Source organism: Microcaecilia unicolor, chromosome 1, assembly GCF_901765095.1.
Source record: "Microcaecilia unicolor chromosome 1, aMicUni1.1, whole genome shotgun sequence".
Classification (NCBI taxonomy): domain Eukaryota; kingdom Metazoa; phylum Chordata; class Amphibia; order Gymnophiona; family Siphonopidae; genus Microcaecilia; species Microcaecilia unicolor.
In genome coordinates, this window is record NC_044031.1 from 66,773,445 (window position 1) to 66,786,811 (window position 13,367).

The 13,367-nt window shown below is 42.8% G+C and overlaps 1 protein-coding gene across 3 annotated transcripts in view; it reads left to right on the forward strand.

Annotated features, from left to right (window-relative positions):
- LOC115466700 (sodium channel protein type 5 subunit alpha-like) overlaps positions 1-13,367 on the forward strand; it is an 858,490-nt gene that overhangs the window by 276,002 nt on the left and 569,121 nt on the right. The window lies entirely within an intron of this gene.

Sequence of the window (13,367 nt, forward strand, 5' to 3'; positions counted from 1 at the left end):
AACAGCGTTTTTAGCAGACTGGTCCCCCAGACATCCCAGGAAAGCAATAGTGGTTTCACGGGGGGGAGGGGGGGGGGGGTTAAAAGGGGTCTTTTTTGGGGGGAGGGGTTAAAATTATAACTTCGACAGTACAGGTTCAGGATGGGTTAACTTAATTTTTAATATTTGTTTTAATTTAATTTAATTCAGGATTTTAAAAGGGGTTTTCTGGGAGATAAATGTGGGGCGGTCATTAAAAATAATTAAATTCAAAAAGTAAAGCCATAGCATGGCGGGTATGCCAGAGCAGATTTGATTTAGTGAATTTGGTATGTTTTAGTATAAATTTGGCTTTAAAAATTCAGTAAATAGTTTTTTTTTTTTCATTAATTCCTATGGGAAAGGAATAAATAAAATGGGAGTTTGTTGGGTAAGGTAAAATTCCATGATGAAGTGGAAGAAAAATAGGGATCTAAAGAAGCATTTTCATTGGATAAGAGAGGGTCAGGTGTCCAAGTGGAGGGACGGTTGGCTTGGCAACGGCTGGAAAGACAGTTGCTGAGAGGAGTTGAAGTTGCTGGGGTGAGCGAGTGAACAGGGCTGAATGGCAGTGATCAAATAGGGAGAAGTAAGATTAAAATCTATTGGATGAAAGTATTGGGGGTTGGAAGGAATGTGTGACTTTAATCTAAAGGTAGCATTCTGAAAAAAAAAAAGGGAAGAGTAACTTATTGCATGGTGTGAGGAAGTTAGTGTGTCTTGGTGGAACTTAACTGAAAGGGAAACAGTGACAAACATAGATTCAGACTTGTTACTGAAACAATTGTGAAAAAAAATAGATACTGTAATTTCAGTGTTAGAGAGGAAACTGTATGCCTGCTAATATTAAAGAGGATAGGGCATAGATCATATGGGGGTTCTGTGAGACGGAATGTTGGGTGAAGTGCTGTTTGTGAAAAACTGAGTGAGAAACAGTGCAGCAGAGTGATGTCCTGTTAACTCCTGTGAAGATAGGGAAACTAAAGTAAGTGCAGGCCTGGAAGATAAGAAAATTTTAATTAATTTTTTTTTTTAAATAGTTGACTCGCCCACAGTTTTTCTATTGATTAATTTTAAATGTCATATAGAATAATTTATTCTATACAAATAGGGAGATAGGGTGTTGCCTCCTGTTTTATTTTGTTAAGTGAGGTGTAGGGCGAAGACGAAAATCCTGAGGAGCAGGCTTCAGAGAAGTTTCCCGGGCTCCCACGCAAGAAAGGCTTTGTTCTTCGCTGTCTAAGGGACCGAATAAAATCTTCCACAGCTAAGTGATTTTTGATTAACAGGAAAGATACACTAATCTGATGAGTCAGATTAGTACAGTGTACAGATCCTGTACAGTGAAGATCCTGTAAGAACACGATTAACAAAGAGTCAGTTTTTTTAGAACATAAAGGTTAAAAGTTCGAGAATATAATTATAGGTTGTTGCTAAGGAGAAATATACTTATCTGATGCCAGTTACCCGTTATTGAAATTATCCTGTAAAAACATGGTATGAAAGTAATTCTGTTGATTCCAAGGTGGTATACTTATACACTGATTATTAGGAGAAAAGTGGTTAATGCATTAATATGCTAGCTGTTTAAAACATTTATCTTAATGAATAAAAATAATTTATGAACATTGGTGTCGGTGATGTAGGAAGGGCGGGACGGTGGGGGCGGTCCGCCCCGGGTGCATGCTGCTGGAGGGTGCAGAGAGCAGCCGTGTGCCTCTCGGCTCCACTGGTGCCCTGCTCCCTCTGCCCCAGAACAGGTTACTTCCTGTTCCGGGGCAAAGGGAGCATGGAGCCAGTGGAGCCGACAGATGCGAGGCTGCTCTCTGCAACTTCCAGCAGCCAAGAATGCACCCGGGGGGGTCATGTTGCACCCTGGGGGGATGGACGCCACTGCACCCGGGGGGGGGGGGGGGTGCGCAGTGGCGATCCGCTTCGGGTGGCAGCCGCCCTTCCTACGCCACTGATTGGTGTCTGATTTTACCAAGTAAAGAAAAATAAGCTAACTGAAATTGATTCAATTTTTCCCCTCGTACGTCATGTGTGGGGGTGGAATTTGAGTTTAAATGTGCACCGTCCCTCTGCTCTCGGCAGCATGGTCCTAAGCACTCGGTTTGACTACAACTTAACACCAGGCATTCTGGGATCCACTTCGTTATGCCGAGAGTCTCAGAGGGCGGGGGTTATAATATGAATGCTCCCAGGTACAAATCTCAATGTTGCTACCTTATCTTGTTTTCTGAGCACTCTAAAACCCACCCAAACCCGACTACCCCCAACTGTACACCACTACAATAACCCTTATGGGTGAAAGGGGCACCAATATGTGAGTACAGTGGGTTTCCGGTGAGTTTTGAAGGGCTCACAGTTTCCATCAGAAGTGCAACAGGTAGGGGGAGGTATGGGCCTGGGTCCACCTGTCTGCAGTTCACTGCACCCATCACTTCAGTGCTCCAGGCCTGCTGCTCTAATGCACCTGGTTATGACATCTGAGGCTGTCATAGAGGCTGGTGAGTGCTATTTTTATTCACATGTTTTGGTGGTGGGAGGGAGTCAGTGACCACTGTGGGGGGAGTAAGGGGGTCATCCCTGATTTCCTCCTGTGGTGATCTGCTCATTTAGGGCACCTTTTTGTGTCTTCTTCGTTCTGAAAACAGGTCTAGACCAAAACTTTGAAGTTTTTGCCCTAGACATTTTGGTAGTGTTCCATTATGGCTGTAAAATGTCCAAGTGTTAGGCATGCCTAATCCCACCTTCGAAACTCCCCCAGCACACTCCCTTGTGATTTGGATGCACTTCAGACAAAATGCATAGATGTCTGCAAAACCGGGTTAAAAAATACCGATTTGGACGTTTCGAGAAGAAATCAATCCAAATGGTGCTTTATGATACTTTTTGGATATTTTTCTCTTTCTAAAATGAGTCCAATAGTAACCTATGTAATTTTGTAAGTCTTTGTGTTTTGAAAATGATCCTTCAGGTATCTTAAGAGAGGTTTTCAATTTTCAAAGTCAACTCTGTGGGGATAATATTCTCCCTGTGGCTGAACCAAAGGAGCTTCATTTTATCTTTATTTAGTTTGAACTAATGTGAAACACTTGTTTTTCAATTCTATTTTTACACATTGAAACCTAAGATAAAGTAGAGGACAAATCCTCCTTAACCAGTATTAGTACAAACATGTTGTCTGCATAAGAAAAAAATTGAGACTTCAAGGAAGAGAAACCATGGCACAAAGGTCATTTAGATGTTAAATAATGTTGGAGATAGTGGAAAACCTTGAGGAACACTGCAAGGTGGTTTCCACTCTGCCGAGAGCTTGTTTGCCATTTTAACTCTATAAAATGTTTTGTCAGAAATTCTTGCATCCAATTTTGTGGTTAATGACTGTTCATCTGTAATAATAAGAAAGGCTTTGGGTGATTTAAATGCTCTTAAATGTGTCCTGAAAGTATTTTGTTTTGAGTTAATGATATGAGGATATGAATCCCACCTGCCATGCCAGATGTTTTTCTCTGTGAGAATATAGGTATATGACTGATCTGCCAAAGCTTCCAGATTTATTGATTTGGTGTAGCAGTAGAAGATGCCACTGGAAGGATGGATCATCATGAGACATTATGTTTGATGTCCCAATATGTTTTTCCAGTTGTTTCACATAGTCTTGTGTGGAAAGAAATGGTACGAAGCAACATTGTTGGGCTATTAGAAATGACCCATTGCAAATTTGGAAAACATTTGCAGGAAAATTGTGGCAATTTTTTTTAATGTCAGTTTACTGTGAAAATATGTTGAACTTCAATAAAACAGACAGCTGATATGTTTCTTGATTTTCTTCACTCTACCGTATTGATCATGTGAAAGATTAACATCACAGAACTGATCTTTTCAGAAATATATTAAACTCATTATACTGAACAAGAATAATGCTTGATATAGAAGGAATGATAATTTGATTCAGTGCTGACATTTTTTGCCTTAATGAGGTGATAATTTCCTCTCCATTCAATAGAAATTCTCTTTGCTCCCATGCCTCCATTAATTCCTAATGATCTTTTATTCCACAGTAAATATCCCTCTCCTGCTATTCTCTAATATGTTAACACCTCTTATTGAAGAAATATTTTTTCCTCCTTAAGAATACTTCTGAAACTTAGAAGAATTTTTTTAACTTAAAATTATTTTCCTGGGAATTTGGAGACAGAGAATTAGATAAACGTGAATTTGTTTATCCTGAAACATACTGTTACAAACCCCAGAATGTAGAAACTGAGAAAATGTGAGCCAGGAATTTACTACTACAGCATGAAATAAAATACAAACACAGATGGGAGAAATCACCAAGCCTTGACACATTCTGCCTTGAAGGTATCTCTCATTAAAGTGCACTTTTCTTATAAAGAATATATAGCAACCCCTTAGGAAAGTATTCCACTCTTCCGATTAGGAATATAGATTTGTAATACATAGTTGAGCCTGTCACAGATCAGGTGGAGGGGCATAATCGAACGGGGAGCCCAAGTTTTCCTGAGGGCGTCCTTGCAGGTCGTCCCGGCGAAGGAGCGGGGAAACCTGTATTATCGAAACAAGATGGGTGGCCATCTTTCATTTTGATAATACAGTCAGGGATGCCCAAATCTCAACATTTAGGTCGACCTTAGAGATGGTTGGCCTTAGAGATGGTCGTCCCTGGTTTTCGGCGATAATTGAAACCGAGGACTCCCATCTCAAGAACGACCAAATCCAACTCATTTGGTCGTGGGAGGAGCCATCATTCGTAGTGCACTGGTCCCCCTGACATGCCAGGATACCAACCGAACACCCTAGGGGGCATTGCAGTAACTTATGCACTAACCGAACGGAAAAAGCCCTTCCCTTACCGATCCCTTAGCGATTCGGAAAGGAACGGGCATGCATGAAGGAAATCGCATGCAAATGAGCTGCTCGCTGTTAGCTCATTTGCACATGATTTCCTTCCTAAGGTGGGGAAGCCAGTGCAGAGCAGCTAAGCATTATGTGTGGCTGCTCTGCGCATGCCAAACACTGCTTCATACAAGCAGACAAGCTGTGTGTATAATAGCCGTCTACAACCTTAAAAAAAACACAAGTCCAGGTGAAAACGTCCACGTGCTCATCAGAGACGTCTTTTTTTTTTTTTTTTTGAGTATGGGTGAAGGATGTCCACGTGCGATGGGCAGTAGAGCACGTCCAAAATGTGGATGTTTCTGTGAGAAGGATGTCCATGCCTTTGCTATGCCTCCGACACCCCCTTTATTTATTTGTTTGGATTTTGGATCACAAGTAGCAGCAGTGGGATTTGAACCACCTGTTGATTGCAAAACCAGTGCTCTAACCATTAGGCCACTCTTCCACTCCACTCCCTTGAAATTTGGCCGTTCCTGTGGGGGGGGGGGGCAGTTCAGGACGTCCAAAATGTTTGAAAGAAGGACGTCCATGCCTTCGCTATGCCTCTGCTGACACACACACCTTCCCCCCCCCCCCCCCCCCCCAGGGACCTGCATACTGCTGCCATGGGCCTGAGTCTGATATTTGAGGCTGGCAAAAAAAGTTTTTAAAGTTTTTTTCAGGGTGGGAGGGAGTTAGTCACCACTGGGGGAGTCAGGGGAGGTCATCCCTGATTCTCTCCAGTGGTCATCTGGTCAGTTCGGGCACCTTTTTGAGGCTTGGTCGTAAGAAGAAATGGACCAAGTAAAGTCAGCCAAGTGTTCGTCAGGGATGCCCTTCTTTTTTCCATTATCGCTCGAGGACGCCAATCTGTAGGCATGCCCCAGTCCTGCCTTCACTACACCTCCAACACGCCCCCGGGAACTTTGGTCATCCCCGCGACGGGAAGCAGTTGGGGACGCCCAAAATCGGCTTTCGATTATGCCGATTTGGACGACCCTGAGAGAAGGACGCCCATCTCCCGATTTGTGTGGAAAGATGGGCGCCCTTCTCTTTCGAAAATAAGCCTGTTAGGGAACTACCACTGCCTTTTTCACTCCACTCAACAAATGTAAGTAAGAATAAAACTTTTTTTAAAATGATCAGTCATTACCTTTTTTGTTTTGCCCTATGGTAAATGGAATTTTAAGTTGTACAGTTCGTATTTCAGCCCGTTTTGCTTAGAATAAGACTACTGGTATGTTCAAGGTTTATAGAGCACTATAAAGACTTTTGATTGGGCGAATGAGAAGTCAAGATTTGACTGGCCAGTGATGACTTGTTGCATCACTGCATTTTAAATCTAGAATGACACTTACAAAAGAATGAGAAGAGAGAGTGGAAAAAAAAAAGCAATTTATTCTGGAGTGTTGTGTAATGGCTGGATGTATTCTTAATGGTTGTTGAAATAAATGAGTAAGTAGTTGTTATTGATGCCAGATGTATAATACCTATTAAGGATGGGCAGCCAAATATTTTTCATTTAATGGTTTTCTATTTTGTTTCATTTCAAAACGATTGTCATTAATAGTGTACACTATTTGCATACAGGAATAGATTTAGTACACGACACTCAAATTTGGGGGCCAAAATAATGTGCACTGAGTGCTATTCTATAAATGGCTCTCTGAATTGGGCACTGTTTATAGGATAGCACGTAGTGCTCGGATCCACGCCCAATTTTGAAACCTGGTGTAAATCCCTATGTGTAAATTAGGTGCGGATCCCCTGAATTCTATAATAATGTGTGCATCTTTAATGAATGCTTTTGACCTGTCCATGGCCCTCCCATGACTGGATCATTATAGAATATCGGGGGAAACACGCCTAATTTAGGAGTGAGGATTTGCACCACATTTCAGTAGCTGCAGATGGCAGAACCTAGGCGTGAATCCCAGATGTAGGCGCTATTCTTTAACCCGCACTTTGTGTGGTTTATAGAATAATGTTTTTGTCGGTTCCGATGTTTTTAGGCACCATATATAGAATGTAGATCTTTAGCACCCAAATGTTTGGTGCCTACTTTTAGGTGACCTTGAATTTACTGTAATATAGGGTTAGGAAAGGAAAGAATAATAATAAATACTTACCTGGAATCATCTGGGTGCTTTCAGTGCCGTTTTTACCTGGAGGGGGCTCAGGGCCGATTTAGCTGGCCTGAGAGGGTCTGGGGAGCGCAGGGAGAAGTTTTAGCACTGCAGGAGCGAGCCGGCAGCGCTGTTTGGGGGGTCCGAGGCTCAGGTGTTGGGAGACTTCAGTCGTTTTGGGGCAGGAGGCGGCTGAGGGAAAGGTGGTGAAAAGCGGGGGTCCAGGGATGATTGGGCACATCCCTGGACATTGCGGGATGATTAGGGTTCATTTTAGGTCCAGTGGGGCGCGCTGATGGTCGCTGGGGTGAGGGGAAAAAGGTTCGGAGTCTGAGGGGAAGACGCTTAGGGAGCTCGGGTTGTTGTCGAGCCTAGTTTAGGGCCAGTTTTGAAGGGGGCTGGCGGTTCGAGTAGAGATGAGGCCAAAAGGAGGAGGAGAAATGGCGCTGAGGTTTTCGGGCGTCCAGGACAGGCCAGGAGAACATTGCTAAGTTCCGGGTCTCCGGTGGGGGCAGCGTCATGGGCGTCATCTGCGATAGAGCGGGGATGCCGAAGACGAGCTGGGCCCAGGGCTGAGAAGAGGGAGAAGAGCCGGCGAAGAAGAAAACGTGTGGGCGTGGTCCTGTGAGGCGCACGCCTCATGCACTAATCGGGAGCGTGGAAAAATCCATTTTACTGGAGCTCTGGTGAGGTCTAGAAGCCTGGGCCTCGATTTTGAACCCGGAGCTCCAGGAAAATGGCGATTTTCGGGGTGTTTTTTGTTTTTAATCCATTTTGGCGCCAGGACCAGCGGGACCGGAACGGATGTCAGTCTACACGTGAAGGAAAAATCAGGAACGAGGTAAGGGGTCATTTGGCTCAGAATTTTAATTAGTTTGTTTTTAAAATCTGAATTTTGGGTTTTTAATTTTTAAAAATGCAGGGATTTATCGGATTTGAATGGGGTTTTCAGATTTGTGTTCGAGGGATTTTATTTAATTTTTCTGGTAGGTTAGTTTTTGATTTTTAATATTTTTAGGGGGTCTTTTGGAGGGGGGTTGATTTGAAGGGGTTAATTAAGGGTTAAATTGTTTTATTCGACGGGGTAGGTTCATAGGGCGGTGTTTGAATTTTTGAGGTACTTTTAAAGTAAATTTGGAATTTTTAAAGGGAGTTTTTTGGAAGTTTATTGTGGGACGGACATAAAAAATAGGTAAATTTGAAAAATAAAATTATAGGTCAACGGGGAAAGTAGCGCTTAGGGGTTGGGGTGATTTTGGGACAATTTAGGTGAATTGTGTTTTTTTAAATTTGGTTTTTAGTAATTTTCCTATTATAGTCTATGGGAAAAATAAAAGTAAAATGGAGATTTCAGTTGGGCTGTACAGAATTCCATCACTTAGAAAAAAAAATTGGAATTTTGAGGGGGATCACCAATTGGCTGGGGGTCTCTGGAATTCCAGCCGAGGTTCCGTAGCGTAGGATACGGAGTGGCTTGGGTCTGGTCAGAGAGGTTATAGCACTGCAGGAGACAGGTTGTGTGCAAGGTTGCCAGATGGGCGGTTTTCCATGACCGCTGCGGGAAATTTCTGACCGCTGTGGGTTGCGGTTTTTTGGGCTGCTTTTTTTTTTGCCGAGCGGTTTTTTTCTCCACTGGCTGCGGTTTTTCGCCCCACGGGGGCGTGGTTAGTGACATTGGGGGCGGGGCTGGTGATGTCGGGGGCCGGGCTGGTGACGGCGGGGGTGGAGCTGATGACGGCGGGGCGGGGTGTGAAATTTTGGGCAGGTTTTGGAACTGGTTAATTGGCAACACTGGGTTGTGTGTCCTGTGGGCTCTGTGCAGGAGAGTGTGGAAAAAAGGTTAATGGTATTTTGAAAGGTTTGGGGTGAAAGTGGTTGAATGAGGATTACTTTAAGGGTGATTTGGGAGTGAGTATGATTAAGGGATGTCACTGTGAGGGAAGGGTTTGAAGAAAGAAAGGAGAGTGTCTGAGGTAAGAGGGAAATAGAATTGTGGATGATTTTGGGAAAAGGGTAATAGTGGGTTTAAATGGGAAAACGGCTACTAATCCTGGTGATGAGCTGAATGTGGGATATATAGCTGCTGAGTGAGTAACAGAGGGATAGAATGTGGTGAGAGACTGATTCAGACCGGATGATTGGTAAATTCAGCGCAGACACTCTCTCTCCTGCTCTCCAGAATAGGGACCCCTCAGTGAGAAGTAGGTTGGGAAGAATAGAAATATTCTAATTAATTTGGTTTTTACTAGCTAGCTGATCCCAGTATAATGTAACATTCCTAAAGTTTCCCAACCAGGACTGGAGAGAGATAGGAAGTTAGGATTTTTCCTCCCTATTTGGTTGATTATTAGGGAGGTTTAGGAGGAACAGAAGTTCTGAAATAAGGAACCTTAGAGGAATTGGTGAAAACTTCGGACCAGCAATCAAAGGGCCTCGACGCAAGAAAGACCAGTTGCCAAATCTGTTTCCAACGAGAGGAGAAGCTGAACTCAGCTGAGTGTGCGGAAAGCAAGTATATTCTGAAACAGAATGAGTAGAAAATAAACAAAGAGACAGAGAAAGGAAAATACTTACCTGAAAGTTGGTTGGTGGCTCCTGGAAAGGGGTAACCTGTAAGACAAGAAGTCGAAACAAAGAATCAAATCCTTTATAGAGGAGTTAAGTGTGAAACAAAACCTTAGTAAAAGTAAACAAATGACTCATTTAGTAAGACCATATGAAAACGTAAACCACAAATAGAATACTTATCTGACAGAGGTTCGGGGTGAAGTTTTGTCCTGTGGGGAGAAAAACAAACAAAAGTAAACATGGGTTTTTGCAATTTGAAATGTTTACGAAGTTATACTGTGTAGTGTTGTGCATGAATGTTTAGTTATTAGTACAGTTTAGAAAAAAACTATTATTACTTGTTGCATGAAGTAAATTACTTACAATTAAATGCTTTTTATTTAACTGGAAAGGAGTCTACTGAGTCTTCTCAAAATCAGGGGAAATCCCTACAATTAGTTTAGTTTCCTCTCATGTCCTTTGAGGGCATGAGACGTGGTTAGTATATTTGTTCTCCTTCCACTTCTGGGAGCTGGGTTCAGAGCCACGACTACATACAAAGGCAAGCAGAATCCAGCGTTTACCACACATTTCAACTAGAAGTGAGGGGGAGATACATTACTCCTATGTGCATATAGGGGGAAATTCTATATATGGTGCCTGGAAAATCTGAGTGGAAATCATTTTCGTCTAAGCATATTCTATAAGATTTAGGTGCGGTGTGTAGAATACACTTAGTTGATATCCCAGTGCCTAAAACTACGCGCATCCATTTACACCAACGAAAATTTGGCACAATCCATAGATTTATGCGGACTGGTCAATATTCTATAACAACATGTGTAAATTTGGGAATGCCAACAAAACAGCCATTTCCCCATCCGTAGCCACACCCCTTATGAACTGTGCGCTTTAGAATTTAGGCACAGTTCATTACAGCATACGCTTAGTGAGTTATGTGCATAAATTCTAATTATTGCCAATTAGTGCTCATTATTGCTTGTTAAGTGCTGTGAACGCTGATTGGCTTATTAAGCCAATTAAGTCACTTACATTGTTATGGAATACTCTTAGATTTAGGCACAGAATGCTAGGTGATATATAGAATCCAGCAGATAGTGCGTAGTCTTTAAGAAAAGTGTACACTGTGGGGGGTAATTCTGTACAGGTCACCTAAAGTTAGGCACCCAAAGTATGGGCCCCTTTTACCAAGCTGCGGCAAAAGGGGGCCTGTACTGGCATTGGCATGTTTTTGACGTGCGCCAAGGCCCTGTTTCACCGCAGTGGGTAAAATGTAGGTCTTTTTTTTTTCATGAAATGGCTGTGTAGCAAGTAAAGCACTGCTCGATTACTGCCAGGTACACACCGGTGCTACAAATAAAAGTATTTTTGTAGCGCTGGATTTGATGCACGCTGGGGGTGGGAACTAGCACCAGGCTGCTGCGGTAGCCCAGCAGTACTTCCTTTTTAGCAGACGGTAAGCCCATGTTGGGTTACCGTCGCTTTGTAAAAGGGGCCCTATGTGCGCTAAGCGTAAATTTTATAATGGCAATTATACACATAATTGTCCTTTATAGAATACTAGCGTAAGTTCACATTTATATGATTAACTTTAGGCGTGACCACTTACACCATGTCATAAACTGGTGTAAATGCAAATGAACGCCAATGTTTACTAAGGCGCTATAGGCACGTCAGCGTTTGTAACGCACGTAAATGGTTTACACGTGTTAAACTAACGCACCCATAGAAATGTGTAGGCACATTAGCTTTTAATGCGCCTTAACTTTAAAGGCGCATTAGAAACGCTAACACACTTTAGTAAACATACCCCGAAAAGCAGCATAAAATGATCTTTTCTTTGGTTCCTCTGAAAGGGTGTAGATGGAGTGGAGGTAATATGAGAATTTTCAGAGAAATTTGCCCAAGCAACTAAACAATTAGCAGGGTAAATTCTGAGAGCTGAAAACTACCGTCCAGTCTGGAGCTAAAAGTATATGTACAGATTCCACTGCACCTGTCCTTTTAGGTGCAAAGAAAAGGAAGTGGAAGGGTAGTGTGCTCAGATTTATTCCTACCGGACTGGGCGTTGTTTTCTGTTCCTAGGCTTGCTGCTCATGACAGGAGTGATTAGAATCGGTGCACTGGTGTTCAGTCTGTAATGAGTGAGGGAAGGGGTTCAAAAAATGCAGAATGAGAGACCCTTCAAATGAGTGTGGCACAATGCTAACGAAAGTGACTTGGCATAGTTTATGAACTAACTGGTCAATATTCAAAATGATTGAACCACTGACCGCTTAAGTTGCTTGTTCGGAGCTACTCGCTAATTTTCAATGGCACTTATCCGGTTACCTCTGTTGAAAATAAGAGGTTAGCATGTAAACGAAAGTCAGCTATTTTGGAGGTGGAGTCGGCACATGGCCGATTAAGATCTTTTATTAAGCGATGGTAAGCCCAACGCGGGCTTACCGCTCGCTATACAGGAAGTACCACTGGGTTACCACAGCAGCCTGGCAGTACTTCCCAACCTCCAGCTCGCCGTTATTTCTGGAACTACAAAAATGTATTTATTTTTGTAGAACCGGAGAGTATCTAGCAGTAATTGATAATTGCCGGTTACTGCCGGGCTAACACGGGAGCCCTTACCGCCACCTCAGTGGGTGGCGATAAGGGCTCCCCCACGAAATGGCCATGTGGCAAGTGCTTTATTTGCCACCTGGCCATTTCCTGCAGAAACAGAAACTTCCCTTTTAACAGCTGCGTTAAAAAGGGGCCTCGACATGCGTGTAAAACACGAGTTGACACCAGCAGCGGCCCCCTTTTGCCGCAGCTTGGAGAAAGGGGCCCTAAGTGCCTATATTCAGCACTTAACTTCCCAGGGTAATCACATAAATGGTACCGCATTAAACACAGTCCTCTGTGTTTTATACAGCAACCCATGGCTGTTTAAATTGTGAGTATCGACTTAACTGGCTGTTTGTTAGCCAGCACCACATGAACCGGATATTCAGTGCTGAAGTCCAGACATGGCCCAGCATTGGATATCCAGTAATAACATCAGCGGCGAACAGCAAAACACTCACCGCCGCTGTCTGAATATTTATATCTGAATATTTAAGGACTGAAACAGGAACATAGACCAAAAGTGAAGAGGCATGCCTTAAGTCTTTGGCTTTAGACATTGCAACCTTTCCATTGTTAGTTTTGTGTTATAGAAGGATATGAATTTGTAGCTCAGTCTATAAATACATATATTACAGAATCCCTACGCATAACCCTCCATGTACCATGATAAGCCTATATAAATTGGCAGTAAATTACAGTGTTCAGATGCTATAAATAGCTCTGTAGGTAAAGATGTCTTATTACCACACAGCAGAACTACAGACCAGGGCACACACTGTTGTCTTAAAATTACGCACCTCATGTGTCATAAGATGTAAGGATGAAGACTAAAGTGAGTCCAACCACCTGAGCAATGTAATTACATGCCACCAGTATATATGCTAAATTGGAAATTATTGGAGATATACAGCACAGCAGCCCAGTTTAAAATGATTTCGTGTCTCATTTTCTGTCTGTAGGCTGACATGTAGGTGAATTGAAAATGGGTGTACTGAATTGAAGAGTGCAATTATACACGGTGCTGTATATGCAGTCATAAAGCACTGTAAACCGGGCTTTTAACACCAATTAAAGCACAAACTGCAGAGCTTCCCGGTGTCCTGGGGCTTTGAAAATAATGCATGCTAGATGCCAGCAGAACTGATT